The sequence below is a fragment of the Peromyscus maniculatus genome, chromosome 7, assembly GCF_049852395.1.
Source record: "Peromyscus maniculatus bairdii isolate BWxNUB_F1_BW_parent chromosome 7, HU_Pman_BW_mat_3.1, whole genome shotgun sequence".
Taxonomy (NCBI): domain Eukaryota; kingdom Metazoa; phylum Chordata; class Mammalia; order Rodentia; family Cricetidae; genus Peromyscus; species Peromyscus maniculatus.
The window spans coordinates 52,444,499-52,459,696 of NC_134858.1; the positions used below are offsets into that span (position 1 = coordinate 52,444,499).

Sequence of the window (15,198 nt, forward strand, 5' to 3'; positions counted from 1 at the left end):
GGGAAAACGGCAACTCCGTAGTGTCCTCTGACCTCCACATGCACGCCCTGGCACAAATGCACCCCCCATAGGCTTATATACACAAACCCTGGCACAAATGCACCCCCCATAGGCTTATATACACAAACCCTGGCACAAATGCACCCCCCCATAGGCTTATATACACAAACCCTGGCACAAATGCGCCCCCCACACGGGCATATATGCACACACTCTGGCACAAATGCACCACCACATGGGCTTATATACACACACACACACACACACACACACACGCATAATAGATGAATGGATATAAAAAAGAATTTAATCCTAATTAGTTTACTTCGTAGAATACTATGATATCCACATGATCCAAGGAGAAACCTTGCATCCTTTTGTTCATGCTGGGTCCTCAGTGGCCAGCATGTGTTTCTCACATTCAGCACATTCCAGCTGGACAGGCTGAAACCTGGGGCTCAGTGGCTGGGTCTGGTTTGTGGCTCCCACAGGGCCCAGGCAAACGGCCAGCACATGCAGCACTGAGCACCTCTGGTCAGGCACTTCACGGTCCCTCTCCATCTTTGAAGCACCTTATGAAGTGGAGTTGTCCTCATTGTTCAGGTGAGAAAACCGATACATGAGCTTCTTATACTCAACTGTAGGTTACAGAATTCACATGTGTAACCCAAATTTGAGCTCAAAGCCTACACTAAAGTAAGCAAGTAAGCCTGGTTACTAAAATAGAATGTTTGAGGGGCTGGATAGACGACTCAGTAGTTAAGAGCACTGGCTACTCGTACAGAGGACCTGGGTTTGATTCCCAGCACCTGCAAAGCAGCTAACAACCGTCTGTAACTCCAATTCCAGATGATCTGACACCCTCTTCTGGCTTCTGTGGGTACTGCACACACATGGTACACAAACATGAGTACAGGGAAAACACCCATACACATAAAATAAAAGTAAATAGATCTCTTAAAAATTTTAAAATGAATATTTGAGGAGCTGGGGAGATATCCCAGTCAACAAAAACACTTACTATGCAAGCATGAAGACCTGAGTTTGATTCTTAGTACCTAGATATAAAAAAGGGGGGGCATGGTAACACATGCTTGTAATCATAGCTCTGGGGAGGTAGAAACAGTCCAAAGTGCAACCAAGAGACTTTGTCTCAGAAGGTGGATGTCTGCTGAGGAATGACGTCCAAGGTTGACCTCTGACTTCCACATGCACGTATGCACGCACACACAGAGACACACACACACAACCACACACATGTGAATACACTCCCACACACACTTCATACATACCACACAAAATAAGAAAATATTTGAGCTGGGAAGGCTTTTGGGAAAGTATCCAAATGGTGAGAGGTCCATAAATGTCCAGTGTGCCCAGAACCTAGTCCTCTGTCGGGCATCCTAGGGGCTCAATCATGTGAATGAATGAATCTCGTCTCACCTTATGGGAGTAGACATTTGAGATCTAAAGACAGGGGAGGCCTGTCTGTCACCCTGGAGCCCGTGTTGCTGGTCCCCACTGCACTGCGCTCCTTGGATGCTCTTCTGCCAGACAGTTGACCTGGTACAGGAAAGCACAGGCTTCTGACTCCCAAAGATTTGCTTTCAAGGGAATAGATGGCAGCAGAAAGCCTTCCCTCTGTCCCCAGCCTCAGGGTGTGCCATCAATATCCCTTGTTAATTCCCATCTTTTTTCCCTTACCCTGGCTGCCCAGCTGACGGGTGAAGCCAGCAGCCAAGCCTGGTTGCACGATGAGAAGCCGGGTCTCCAAGTGAAGCCCATACTGACCAACAAAACTCACCACGCGTGGCCACCACCCCCAGCTTCCACCTCAGGGTTGTGACCCATCGTGACAACTCAAGCTGTTCCCCTGGCAGGCGAGCAGCATGACTCTCCAGGAGGGTCACACCGACCCACCGAGCCGGTGGCTGCCTGCCACGCCTGGACGCCTGGCATGAGAGCCCAGTTGCTGGGGGGGGGGCACCCTCAGGCTTGTTCAGGGCCAGTCCTCTCAGGGACCTCCAAGCAGCTGCCTCCTGACAGCGTCACAGGAAATGTCATAGATTGTCAAAGTAGAGAACTAAGAGAGAATTTGAAGATCACGCATCCCGGTGCTTTTCAAACTGCAGCGGAGCACACCTCTGTTCATGCTGTCAGGGTACAGATTTTGGATTCACTTGGTCTGGGATGGGATCTGGGAATCCTTATTTCTAACAGGCACCAGGTGGTGTTCCTGCCACAACTGGTCCAGGGACCACACCTTGGAAAGCGAGGCTCTTTCTATCCCTGTCTGCCTTGCATTTTAGGTGAGGAAAGTAGGGTATGGGGATGATGTGGGTCACAATACAAGGCTCCTATATGGCAAACTATACTTACTGCCCCACAGGACTCCTAGGCACTTACTGCTTACAGACTTGCAGTAACACCCTCTTCTTTCAATTAGATTGTTGGAAGTAAGGATGCATCCTAGTCTCCTGTGGGTCTCTCTTTGATCCCATCTAAGAGGCTTTGTAAGCTGTGGAAAACATACTCTCTAGGGTGAGAACTTCTGAGAGTGTCTTGTCTTTGTACCAGGCACTCCTGGGATCAGAGGCAAAAATGGGTCAAAATCCAAGTTGGAACCAGGTATCAGACCTGAAGTGACAGCTGAGGAGAGAAGTGAAACATCCAGTGCAGGAGTCCAGGTGTCCAGAGGGTTGTCCTGAGGCATTCACATGACAGTCCATAGGCTGAGAGAGAAGTTTGTTCGCTCGCCTCATTACATTATATGCTGGCTAGTTTTTATGTCAACTGGACACATGCTAGAGTCATCTGAGAGGAGGGAACCTCAATTATTCAAATGCCTCCATAAGCTCAAGGCTGTAGACAAGCCTATAGGGCATTTTCTTAATTAGTGATTGATGAGGGAGGGCCCAGTAAATTGGAGGTGGAACCGCCTCTGAATTGGTGGTCTTGGGTTCTATAAGGAAGCAGGTTGAGCAAGACATGAGGAGAGGCCACTAAGCTCCCCTCCTCCATGCCTGTGCATGAGCTCCTGCCTGCAGTTTCTCACACAGTGTGAGTTCCTGCCCTGGCTTCCCTCAGCGGACTGTGACGCACCATATGTAAACCAAATAAACCCTTTCCTCCTCCAGTTGCTTTGGGTCATGGTGTTTCATCAGAGCAATAGAAACCCTAACTAAGACACACTATGTCCGTGACATGGAAGAGAGGTCCTGTGGCTGCTTTCCAAACAGGGAGCCAGCCCCAGCCCTGGTGCCTCTAAGAACGCTAACATTTGTTGAATAAACACACAAAGGTCAAAAAAAGACAGGGCACTAATAACCAAACATATTGAAAGACTCCACATACTCAGCAGTGATCGCATACTTCAAAAGTGGCCGTGGCTACCCAGTAAGTGCTGAGGGTCAGAGCTGGCCTAGCTCTGTCTGCTGTGATGGTCACTTTCCCAGTGCTTAAGAAAATGGATCGAATGAAAAGACAAGCCAGCACCTTGGGGAAACAGCACCGGTAACAGAATTGTCCCCATAGGAAAGTAAAGGAGCGGATGGAGAGATGGCTCAGTGGTTAAGAGCACTGACTGCTCTCCCAGAGGACCTGAATTCATTTCCCGTAGCCCACATGGGCAGCTCACAACTGCCTGCCTGAACTCTAGCTCCAGGGGATCTGACACTCTCTTCTGCCTTCCAAGGACACCTGAACACCTGTGGCATTTGCTCATACACGCAGTCACACATATACACATACATTAAAAAAAAATCATTAAGGAAGACTTAAAAAGAAAATAAAGGAGAAGAAACCCAGTCTAATTCAAAAGGGAGTATCAGAATAGACCACCAAATTAATGTATGGAGGTTAAGCCTGTGAAAAAATGTTGAGCATCATATACAATCAGAGAAATGCGGATGAAGACCGTGAGATGGCTACTCACCAGCTGCTGGCAAGGATGTGGAACAATGATGGGGATGAAAAATGGTACAGCTGACCTGGGAGATGGTTGGGCAGTTTCTTGCAAAGCAAAACATAGCTTTCCCATGGGGTCTTGCAGTCATACTCCTTAATATTTACCCAAATGATCTGAAAACGATGTCCACATAAAAACCTGCATACAGGCATTTAACACAGCTTTGCTCATAATTGTCCCAAACTGGAAGTAACCAAAGTATCTTTCAGCCCCTCCATGTGGTGCAGTATTGATCAGCAATCAAAAGAAATGAGCTATCAAACCACAAAACAATACGAAGGGACCTCAATATTACTAAGAGGCCAATATGAGAAGACTGCACTCTGTATCCATTTTACCTGTTTGATGTTCTGGGGAAGGAGAGGGTCTAGAGACAGGGAAACTCGGGGGCTGCAGCATGTTGGGGTGATGGAGGGAGGGGAGAGTGAGTGAGCCATGAGGATTTTTAGAGCTAACAGTTTGACTTCTGTATGATGCTGTGGTGGTAGACACATATTGTTGCAGATCTGTCAAGACCCATAGAACCGAACAGCACAAAAATGAATCTTGGTTTAAACCTCATTTAATGATAATGTAGTGATATTGATTTGCCAAATTTAACAAATGCAGCATGCTAATGTTGGGGAACTGTAGAGGCAAAGGCAGGAATATGTGGGAGTATTCCATGCTTTCTAGTCAACTTTTCAATAATCCCAAATATTTTATAAAAAAAATTAACTCCATTAATTTTTTTAAACATATGTTACTGAATCAAGCAAGGGAATGCACATTCAGGCAGGTTTCTCCTTAGGCACAAAGATGACCTTTGCCACTGGTGTCTCCTCCTCCATAGCATGGGCTTGTTGGGCACTGTCGCTCCAGATTAGTGAGAAATACTCTTCACATGCAGAAAGCATTCTCACAAGACCATCCCGGGCCTTACCTTGATTTGATTGTCTTTGGAAAGCCAGTAGAGATGAGGCTGGGAGGTTACTTTCTAAGTTTGCTGATTGTGACCCTGACCCAAAGAAGTGTATAGTCCAGAGTAGATGATACATTAATAAAATCTACTGCAACAGAAAACAGAAAAGTGATTCGTAGCCTGTGAGACAACTGAAGTGAGGAAGGATGGCTTTTTCTCCTGTCCCAAGTGGAAGCCATGGGGCGGTTGGAGAGAGTTTCATGTAAGAGCCTTTTCCCCGCATTTCCCCATTACTGAAACGATCAGGATCTTACACTTGACATATACATCCAATATGACAGTGTGTCTTTTTCCTTGACAAGCTGTTATTAAATTGACTGTGTACCTTATTTTGATGGCTTCGTAGAGGCAAGGAAGCGTGGCGTTTAACAGTAACAATCCTCCTGTGTTATGACTCCGTCACCCACCAGGATTAGGGGAACATGATGAAAGAGACTGCGGTGGGGTAGCAAGTTGTCATTTACTTGTTGCAAACTGAGCTCTGACTAGCGTTTCCCAGCTTCTTAGCTGCCCGCTCTGAAGCTCTTGCTACCCCATCTTTTACGAAGTCCGTGTTGTTGTACACCCTGGTGAGTGAGTTGCCCAGATTAGGTCCAAGGGAAGCCACAGGAATGGGCTCAGGCTAGGGGTATCTGGAGAAAGAACAGGATTTTTGAAGAAGAAGCTGAGAATGCAAATGGGTCCCCAGGAGGACACTCATGAGACAGAACTGGAGTAAACTGAGGCCCGTGGGTGTTTCTGAAATTAGAGACCCTTACTAAGGTATTTGAGAAATTAGCGGTAAGGGGTGGGATAAATTAGGTCACTGTTTCTCAGGCAGCCATTCGCCTGGGCTGCTGAAGGAGTTCATTTCCGGGCCGCCTTATCAGAACTGCCGGCATAGCCCAGGAATCTGCGCTGTGAGCAAGCGTTCCAGGGGGTTGTCCTGTCAGAGCCTCCTGAGACTACCTACCACTGGGCTCAAGGCCAGAGGACCGAGTCTCCTTTTTAACCTGCTTTGGGCTAGGTGAACAGTCTGCAGCAGGGCCTGCTCACTGTTCCCGTGAGGGTCACCCCAGTCTTCCCAACTGTGCTATCCCCCTGCCTCAGCTATGCCACACCTTTCTCCAGATCATTTGTCTAGCTTTCAGCACAGACTCTCTTCCATCATGACTTGCCTCTTCCTGCCTTGGGCCCTCTGTTCTGATGAGATTGAAAGCCTGAGTGTGGGGATTGCCTTGGACTGCTCTGCGTCATGGTGCCTACCCTGAGCTTGGTACTTCCCATTCTCGCTGCTGATGCCCATTGCCTGAGGCACCCTGATAGCCATCTGCAACCTAGATGCCATGACTTGTTTGTCCCTTGTTTCTTCCTTCTGGGAAGAAATTATCTTCTGAAGGGAATGAGATCCAGCATCCTGTGAAATTTATGACTCGCATCACCAGGTTACTTCTGGGCTCTGAGTTCGAAGTGGGCCTGGTTCTTCAAAGAGAGATGCTGGTGAGTGGCATTTCTGGAAGTCCTGATTGGAACTGGACATCGCCTGGTGTCAAGAAGCACTGTGCCACTGGGGTGCAAATGAGAGAGTGGCCAGGTCTGGCCTTTGTCATCATGACACAAGAATCTGTGGTCGTTGAGAGGAGATTGGTGTTTCTGGGAGTACAGTGAGCAAACCCTATAATGGAGGGCAGGATCCTGGAAGCTCAGATGCCACTTTCAAGGAGTTTCTAGCAATAGTTTGAAGAGTGACTTACATATTGGTGGTCTACTTATTAAAAGAGATTAAATCTTCCTAAAATTCTTCTCCTGATTGGTCTGCAATCTTTTGAATTACATCTGCTGTGTTTCTACCCACTCTGTCAGCCTGTAGGTCCTCCAGTGTTGGGAGGGGAGGGACACTAGCAGAAACCTATGGATTAGCTATGGGTTTGGTTTACTTTAAGAGGTGGGTGTTTATGAAGAAAATAGGATCCTCAACAGATTGGCTGTTGCTGAAACAATCCGTAGAAACAGTTGATGGGGTGGTTCCCAAGCCAACTGTGTATTCTTTGGTTGCAAGGACATCTGTGGCTACTTTAGATTTTTTTTTTTTTTTTCTGAGACAGGGTTTCTCTGTGTAGTTTTGGTGCCTGTCCTGGATCTCATCCTGTAGACCAGGCTGGCCTCGAACTCACAGAGATCCGCCGGGCTCTGCCTCCTGAGTGCTGGCATTAAAGGCGTGTGCCACTACTGCCCAGCGCTACTTTAGATTTTTACCATTGGTCCTCTGCTTTTCTTATTGTAATTCCCTCGCTCCATGGGGAAGGTGCATCATTGAACAGATCTTTGGACTTAGTGAGTCGACAGCTTTCTTTGAAGCTCATGGTTGATTCAGGGGTCTCCCTTCCAAGAAGAACGTTCTTACTTTGCTGTGGTACATGAATATTTACAGCTTTTTAGAAAGAAATTTTATTTAACTATTAAAGTTTTAAATATATTACTCTTTATCCCTGAAATACCACTACTGGGAATCCATCCCAAGTAAGCAAAAATATCAGCACATAATAAAATATATTCAAGCATTTTTCACAGTGACTCCCCACAAAAGTCCAAAAATAAACCAAATCTGAGCAGGGAAATTGTTAACTAATTGGTGGCATCCACACCATGGAATATGATGCAGTCATTCATATATATATATATATATATGTATATATATATATATATAAGATTAGATTCTTCCTGCTTGACTTGGGAGTTTCTACAAGCAAAAAAGCAAATATGCGTGAATTATGTTTTTTGATGTAAACAATGAAATATTTCTATATAGTTTTCTGAACACAAAGAAAAAGAATGGTGTACAATTTATTGACATTGGTAGCTACTTACATACATGCATATGTGTATCAAGGCAAGACAACCATGAGGTAGGCAATAGAGAAGCAACAGACACTACCAAAACATGGAATTGTGATAGGCAATTTATATAAGGTTATCTGTAGATGCATGCACATTTATGAATTAAGAAGTAAGAAAATGTAAAACATTACCTAATTTATGGAAAGGATGTGTGATTAAAAATGGAAGGATTTATTTAATTTTTTTAAAGAAAAACCCATCAAAATTCGTTTCTATATGTTTTATATCTGAGCTCCTAATGTATTTTCCTGACCACCATGTAAAGCAAAAGGCTGCTTTGGTGATGTGCATAGCTGGTGTTTCTACTTAGGATTTGCTTGGTCAGGGGTTGGGGAGGGCTAAGGAGACAGGGCATCCTTTACAACCCTGCTCATTCTCCGTAATTCCCTAGTCAGAGCGATTTGAGTTCCCCAGTGTCCCTGCAGAATTCCGGAAAGAAAATTACTTCACTTGGAGCTGCTAGGAGGTTGCTGGTGATGTTCTTTTCTGCTTAGACTGCAGGGCAAAATCCAGGGTATCTTCTATTCTAGCAAGGGTCACACAGTACTCTCAACTTAGGGAAACTGAAAATTGGGAGGGAAGGATATTGAGGTGAAGGAAGGAATTATGAGAGTAGTTCTCTTAAATTCCATCTCTGAATACTCATTTGGATGATTTGGTTTGGTTTTGTGTGACCCACACTTCATGAGGTAGGTAGTGACAGAGAGACTGTATTGTGTTGGTAAACAAACAGCAGACAGAGGGGTCCACAAAAGACCCCGTGCACCCAAAGGGAACGCCACTGTGGGTCTGGCCATTTGCTGAGTAAATCTGTAGCTGAAATGTTTGCAGTAGGTGGAGAGTGGAGGAGAATGCCTGGGCCAGTGATTGATTTTCTTCATTTTAGCTCCTTGTTAATGGAGCAAGGAATTAACAGGTCAGGGCGACAAGGGTGACCTACACTGCTGTACATAAAACCTCCTCATCCATTGGGGGGGGGCGGGGCTAGCTGCCTTCCCCTGGGGGTGTGAGCATCATGTCTACCAAGGGTATTAGAGTGTAGTGAAGTCTCCCTACAACCAGATTCTGTAGTAGGCTTTTGATATCAAAACTACATCTTCCATGCATGCAATTCTATTATCTCCAAGTGAAAGAGGCACAGAGGCTTGTGTTAGTTTTTGTTTTTGTTTTTTACAGCATGGCCTTGTAAATTTTTACCAGTCATTCACCAATTGGTCAGTCTCTTTTGAAAGCCCAAGTGTGCCACAACCTCATTACCTAGGCAACAGCTCTTCCTGACTCTTTCTTGCTAAGAGAACTGAGATGATGTTTATGGAAACATTATGCTCACCCCAGATGGATGACTCATGACTGGTCTAGGCTGTCCTAGAACTCCTAACCCCTTTCTGCATGTTTTCTTGTCTTCTTTGTAGCCATGGGACCCAACTCTATGAAGATACTAGCTGGCAAGTTTAGAAAGATATGCCTATGGAGGCTCCTCTTTGTGCAGACACACATTTAACTCTCTGTAGTTTGGAGCTAGTATGAAAATGTGCATGCTGAGACTGAGTCAGATGTTCGGCAACCACAGGGCAGCCAGCATGAGGAACGCATCATGCACAGAGTAAAGGACCGTGTGAACGGCAAGAGCCTGGGTCTCAGTACGCAGAAAACCAGTGAAATACTGACGAAGGATTGTAGAAGGCACAGATACATGGAAAAATATCCTATGTTCATGGATTAAAAGAGATCCTATTTAAAATGTCCATACTGTTCAAAGCAGGTGTGCAAATTCAATATAATCATCAACAAAAGTCCACTGTCATTTTTCATAGAACTAGAAAAACATCAGCCGGGCAGCTGTGGCTCACGCCTTTAATCCCAGCACTCGGGAGGCAGAGTCAGGTGGAGCTCTGTGAGTTCGAGGCCAGCCTGTCTACAGAGCGAGATCCAGGACAGGCACCAAAACTACACAGAGAAACCCTATCTCAACCCCCGCCCCCTCCCCACAAAAAAAAAAAAAAGGAACTAGAAAAAAAATCTAAAATTCATATGGAACCACAAATGACTCTAAATAGCCAAAGAAATATTAATGGGAAGAGGTTGGAAGCATTCTATTTTCTGATTATTATGCTTCAGATCTGTAGTAATTAAATAGTGCAGTGTGGCATAGTATGATACAGACACAGAAATCAGTGGTGCAGAATGGAGAGCCTAGACACCAGCCATGCATGTGGGACTGGGGAGATGGCTGAGTGGGTCATATGTTTGACTCACAGGCATCAGGACTAAGTTTGGATCCCTAGCACCCACTAAGTAAGTCAAGTCAAGTCAACTGTAGTGGTGTGTACCTCTAATCCCAGCACTGGGAGGTGGAAACAGGGGGCTGGTCCTAGAGACCCAGTGGTCAGACAGTCTAGCTGAACAATGAATTCCCAGTGAATTCCAGGTTTAATGAGAGCTCCTGTCTCAAAAAGTAAGGTGGAGCCAGGCTCTGTGGTACACACCTTTAATCTCATCACTCAGGAGGCAGAGGCAGGCAGATCAAGGCCTGTGAGTTCAAGGCCATCTGGGTCTAAGAGTGAGTTCCAGGACAGCCAGTGATACACAGAGAAAGCCTGTCTCAAAAAAAAAAATTTGTTTTAATGGGCAAAGGAGGGTGCTGGAGAGATGGCTCAGCAGTTGAGAGAGCTTGTTGCTCTTCCAGAGGACCTGGGTTCAATTCCCAGTACTGACATAGAGGCTCACAGCCATCTGTAACCTAGTTCCAGGGGATCCAGTGCCTTCTTTTAACCTCTTTAGGTACCAGGCATACATGTGGTACACAGACATGCATGTAGGCAAAATATTCATAAACTAAAATAAACATTTTTAAATAAGAAGTGGACATAGGTATTGAGTAGGCATTGCTCCAGTGCTGAGGCATAGTAGGGCATAAGTATGTGAAAAGGTGTTCAGGGAAGCCAGCCATCACTCAAATACATAAAAACCTTGAGACATCTCCACACAGTCGTTAACATGCCCTCATCAAAAGTCACAAGGTATGTAGAACAGGGAACCCCTGAACCCTGTGGGATATACATGAGCATAACCAGTTTGAAAACAGTATAAATGTTCCACAAAAAAGTAAAGGTACTGTATAATTAAGCAATCCTACTTTTGAATACAGACCCCAAAGAAATCAAACCAGTATCTCAATGTGAGCTCTACAGGCTCATGGTCTCGCAGCATTATTCACAAGGACTGCAGAAACAAAATCAATCCAAGTATTGCATTAGTCGGTTTCCCTTTACCTATAAAAACACCTGATAATCATCTATCAAGAGGAAAGATTTATAATATAATATAATAATCTGGCTTATGGTTTTAGAGGTGCTAGCTCCTGATCATGCAGACCTGTTGGCATTAGGTCTCTGGTAGAGATGCCAGATGGTAAAACTGCTCACTTCATGGTCAGTAAGGTAAAGGGAAGAAAAGGAGGCCAAGACCCACAATCCCCTTGGAGGGCTTCTCCCCCGGAACCTGACGGCCCTACCCTCTTAAAGGTTGCAGGATAAGGCAGTAGCGCTACCCTGCTGATGAAGCTTTTACACATGGGTCTGTAGAGGCCACTTAAGATCCAAACTATAGGGGATGGAGAGTTGGCTCAGTGTTTAAGAACATTTATTGCTCTTGTAGAGAACCCAGTGTTCCATTCCCAACATCCACATGGTGGTTCATGACCATCCATAACTCCAGTTCCAGGGGACCCACCACCCTCTTCTGACCTCCACGGACACCAGGCAGGCACATAGGTGGTACACATACATATATGCAGACAAAACATTTATATACATAAAATAAGTAAATCTAAAAAAGATCCAAATTATAGCAGACTCTACTGACTGATGAATTGATAAAGAAAATATACAGCAATATTGTTTAACCTTAAAAAGAAAGGAATCTGCCATTCCAACATGGAGGATGAATCATGAAAGCATTGTGTGGAGTGAAATAAACCAGACATAGAAATATAATACTACATAACCTCACTTATATACAGAATCCAAATAAAAAGTTGAGTTCATAGTAACCAACACCTCAATAGTGGTCATCAGGAACTGAGAGGTGAGAGGAAGTGGGAGATGTTGGTCAAACAGTAAAAACCTTTAGTTGCAAGATAAACACTAGAGACCTACTATGTACCGTGATGACCAATAATAATAACGATAATGTGTTGTTTACTTGAAATGTGCTGAGATCACAAGTGTTCTCATTACCACCAAAATAATAGCAAAGATAATGTAGATTATTACTTGATGGGACAGAGACAATCGTTAGCTTGGCCATGACATTTCATGAAGGTTGGAGTCTCTCTATGCTGCCCAAAGCTCACCTTGAGCACCAAGGCTCAAGTGATTCTCCTGCCTCACCCTCATGAGTACCTGGGACTTCAGTCACAATACCCATCTCAAACCTTTTGTTTTACATGCTAAATATATACAGTCTCACCAAAGCTTAGGTCCTTGTAGTACTGCCAAGCCCATCTTCCTGCAGGAAAGATACAAACAGCGCTCACTGCCTTTCCTGCTTGCAAACAGCATTCCCGGCACCGTCCCTGTTTCTACAGCCTGGCCAGAGCAGGTTAACTTCACTTGCCAGAGAGAGAGAGAAAGAGAGAGAGAGAGAGAGAGAGAGAGAGAGAGAGAGAGAGAGAGAGAGAGAGAGAGAGTCTCTACATACTTTACCTTGACCAATCTTACCTATTCAGATCAAAGTGTAGTCTGTATGTGAGAAGATCTGTTTCCAACAGAAATGTGTTAGAAATGTAAATGTTCAGACCCCCCACCACCACTGTGCTAAATTAGAAATGTCATCAGCAGTCTGGGACCTGTAAGCTCCCAAGAGAATCTAGTGCTGAAGAAGTTTTGAGAACCACTGATCTAGAGGGACAGAAACACATGGACACTTAACAAGCTTCCCATCTTCCATCCTTGAGTTCGGCTTGACATCTTTGCAGAGTAGCCTATGAATTTATATTTCCCAGTGGGTCAGAGGTAAAGGGAACCGGTGAAATAGGCATACCATTTAATGTAAGGATGAAGAGTGAACTGCGACCTCTGAGGACAGGTGAGCTGAATTGAGGTGTTTGTCATGTGGTAGGTAAGAAACTAGCTGGTCTCAGAAGCCCTTTTAACCCCAGATCCTGAGGACAGCAGAGTAGCTGTAACCATCAAACATGACATTGGTCAATAACACACGACCAACAAGTAGAAGCATCTAGAATTTCACTGAAGCCTAAAAAGCAACCTCCACCCACCCGAGCCAGACACAGTAAATCCGAAACAGGTTTTCTCTTCTACTTTCACCAGGTTTAGGGGGCGGCAGGTTTGCACTTCAGATGTTCATTTATGGAGTGCCAGACTACACCTGCTTCGTGCTAGGCTTGTGCTTTGAGGGTGGTTTTGTTTGGCAAATATTATTTTTAAATAACAGCCAGGCTGAGCGTTCCCATTATCTTAAGGCATTTTGTCTTTTAAAACGTGCTGCTTGCCAAGGACCAGAAGTTCCAGCCCAGTGGCTAGTTACCGTCCATCCGATGTGGCTCCACCCTCTTCCCCATCTTACCTTTGCTGGGGGACTAAGAGACAGGCGTCCCTGAAAGCTGCATCTCCATCTCTTCTCCAGGAAAGGGCTGCCACCTGTCAGGGACTCTGCTCCCCAGCCGGCCCCTGCAGCGTAAGCAAATGACCCCATGAGACTACTAAACACAGCAAACGCCTCATCAGTCACTTTGGAAGATGATGAGAGACCAAGTTATTGTTCTGAAAACTAATAAAAAACAAAAGGTGTCTTTTTCCTCTATATGTGAATGAACTCTGTCTTGGTCTGATCAAACCATTGATGCTGATTGATAAATAATATTAAAATTAAACTCACCATTTTGTAAGCTTAATGAATGAATGGATCTAGTAAATCATCAATGGCTGTTAATGTCATCAAAAGGACAAAAGTTAGCATTTGTCTCCTAGTAGAAGTTATGACGCTATCCATAAAATCTTGTAAAACAAGAACCTGAATCTAGCTAAAGTCTATGGAGTAATTACACTTTACAGGAAATATACGAAACAGAGGGACATATTGATTAATTGTATCTACTGAAGGGATACCGTCACCACAGTCCAAGTGTATGGGACAAATGACCAGTTTTTACCAATGCTGTGCACAAGGTAAGGAAGGCTGGAGAGGGCCCTGATGAGGTGTGGCTGTGGTTTGGCTTCTGATCCAGCTTGCTTCCTATTACTGTGATAAGGACCATGACTGAAAGTGACTTGGGAAGGCAAGAGTTTACCTCACCTCATGGGTTACAGAGGAAAGCCAGGGCAGGGAGTCAAGGCCGGGGTTGCAGCAGGGACCAGGGTGAACACTGGCTTGTTTTCCACAGTTCCTTCAGGTTGCTTTCTTATGTAACCCAGGCCCACCTGCCCAGAGTGGCATCAACCCCAGTGGGCTGGGCCCTCCCACATCAATCATCAATCAAAAAATGCCCCACAGACTTGCCTATAGACCAATCTGATTAAAGCATTTTCTTAATTAAGGTCCCCTTTTCCCAGATGACCACAATTTGCATCAAATTGACAAAACTAACCAGCACAGCTCCTTGTTAGAAAAGCCTTTTAAAAAACTACAGGATTGGCAAGGAAATGTTGGATATTACTAAGAAAATATTGACTTGGGATTGATGATACATTTTGTGATGTGCCTTTTTGGTTGTGAGCCTTAGCTCTTAATGGCTGAACTGAAAAGTGAGTGGGTGGGTGGGTAGACTTTCCTGGGAAGGGAAGAGCAACAGCAACACAGAGGAATAAGTAACATTAAAAATGTTTGGAAAAGCCATAGGGAATTATATTTATGGATACTTAAAATCACACACACACACACACACACACACACACGCACACGCACACGCACACGCACACGCACACACACACACAGAAGCTACACCATTTGGGGTGACAGTCCTTCCCAAAACGAAACCCAAAGACTATTTAACAACTTCTTTGAGTTGTTGCTCAGGGGAGTTCAAGAGACTCCCAAGACAATATAGGCCTTTCAGGTAAGACCCTGTTACTGAAGACGCCACACATTTGGGACACTGGGTTTAGAGGAATCGATCTGGTTCTGACCTTGAAGCCTCCTCACTGAGGACTAGCTCTTACAGTTTCAGAAGGAGCCAAGCAAGCCGCCAACAGAGAAGAGCAATCAATAGTCCTATGCAGCTGTAACACCAGTGAACCCTACAATAACCAGATGGCAAGATACTCTGAAAGGTGTAATAGTGGCACCTAGAACCTGGAGGTAACCAAGAGGCATGTCATTGGACTTAAGGCCTGATCCACAAGAGGGATCCGTGCCTGGGACTATAAATTTAGCC

The 15,198-nt window shown here is 44.9% G+C and overlaps 1 protein-coding gene across 11 annotated transcripts in view; it reads left to right on the forward strand.

Moving 5' to 3' along the window:
* The window catches only part of Tmem266 (transmembrane protein 266), a 118,278-nt gene that overhangs the window by 40,205 nt on the left and 62,875 nt on the right, over positions 1–15,198 (forward strand). The window lies entirely within an intron of this gene.